This window comes from Halictus rubicundus, unplaced genomic scaffold (assembly GCF_050948215.1).
Source record: "Halictus rubicundus isolate RS-2024b unplaced genomic scaffold, iyHalRubi1_principal scaffold0286, whole genome shotgun sequence".
Taxonomy (NCBI): domain Eukaryota; kingdom Metazoa; phylum Arthropoda; class Insecta; order Hymenoptera; family Halictidae; genus Halictus; species Halictus rubicundus.
The window spans coordinates 214,220-216,177 of NW_027488827.1; positions in this window are offsets into that span (position 1 = coordinate 214,220).

The following is a 1,958-nucleotide window of genomic DNA, read 5'->3' on the forward strand; positions in this document are numbered from 1 at the left end:
CCCTACCAGTGCCAACGACCCTAATAAACGAGATAATATATATACCTATATTCTACACTATTGCTGTATTCTACCGTGAATATAAATCAAAGTACTAACCCTAACCTACAATAATACAAACTTAGCGACTACTGTTGGGTAACTACCTAAATACAGAATAATGAATAGAGTATATACAGAAACTCTTATTTCTAAAAAGCGGCCTGGTACCTATCCGGAAATCGAACGCGCCTACCGCTGCGAGTTGTAAATCGCGCATCCGTTGGCGCTTGATCTCGATTGTTGACTCTACTTCTATTTTCGGTATAAACAATAATTTCGCTGTGAGGTACCTGACTATGGGGGCTTTGCTCAATATTGCTATTATTGTCATCGTCAGCCAATACAAACGCAGGTTTAATCCTGTCGATGGAAACCGTTACTCGTTTTCCACCGATATCTATTACGAAAGTTTTGTCGCCACGTTGCAGTACTTTATATGGGCCATCATATGTTGGATATAATGAGCTTTTTAACGCATCGTGCCGCAGGAACACATATGGGACAGTATCCAATTCTTTAAAAATGAATGTTTTGCGCTCGCCGTGTCGAATCACTGGGGAAGGTCTCACTTTCGACATTCGTCTCCGAAACTCTTCAACCCATACCGACGATGCTTCAATCCTGGACGAAACGAAAAATTCGCCAGGTAACCTGATACCTGTCCCATAAACCATTTCTGCGGCGGTTGCTCCCAAATCCTCTTTAACACTTGACCGCACACCGAGCAGGGCCACAGGTAAGGTCTCTACCCAGTCATCGGTCGCGTGGCATTTTATTGCTGTCTTAAGCTGACAATGAAACCTTTCCACCATACCATTTGCTTGCGGATGGTAGGCGGTCGTTCTAAGGTGGTCTGTTCCTATTATCTGTGCGAGCTCTTTAAACAGGTGCGACTCGAATTGGCGTCCCTGATCTGTTGTAATTCTCAAAGGTACCCCAAAACGTGCAATCCATGTGCTAATAAAAACGCTCGCAACGGTTTTCGCGTCGATTTCTGCAATCGGTACGGCTTCCGGCCACCGCGAAAAACGATCGATCATAGTAAAAATATACCTAAAACCGCGACAATAGGGTAATGGACCAACTAAATCTATATGTACATGTTCGAATCTGCTGCCGGTGGTGTCGAATTTTCCAACCGGAGCGGACACATGTCTTGATACTTTCGCGCGTTGGCACTGGATACAACAACGCGCCCATTTTCTGCAGTCGACGTTAACCGATGGCCAAACGAACCGTCGCGAAACTAATTTCTGCGTCGTCCTAATCCCGGGATGCGACATCCCGTGCAGCGCATCAAAAATGCTGCGTCTCAAACAATTAGGAACGTACGGTCTGACCCATCCGTTAGCAACGTCGCATACTAAATAAACATTTTGGTCCGGAAAATATATTTTGTTCAACTGAAGGGATGTTGAATTTGTATTAAGCATTTCTGTTAATTCAAGATCGCTCTCTTGCTCTTTTGCTAAAACACTATGATCGGGAATTGCTGTAATTGCCTCTATCCTCGACAATGCATCTGCAACACTGTTGTCTATACCTTTAATATGTAATATCCGCGTAGTGAATTGTCCAATAAAGTCTAAATATCTAAATTGTCGAGGTGAACATTTATCCAAATTCTGTTGAAAGGCGAACGTAAGAGGCTTGTGATCGGTAAACAAAACGAAATTTCGGCCTTCTATAAAATGCTTAAATCTTTTTACCGCTATGTAAGCTGCCAGCAATTCTCGATCATATGCACTGTACTTTTTCTGTGCTTCCGTAAGGGATTTTGCGCTGAATGCCAATGGTTGCCAAATTTTGTCAACCTTCTGCTGAATCACTGCTCCAACAGCAACATCCGATGCATCTACCACGATGCTAATCGGTGCCCCTGGAGCAGGATGCACTAACAAAGTTGCATCAGCAAG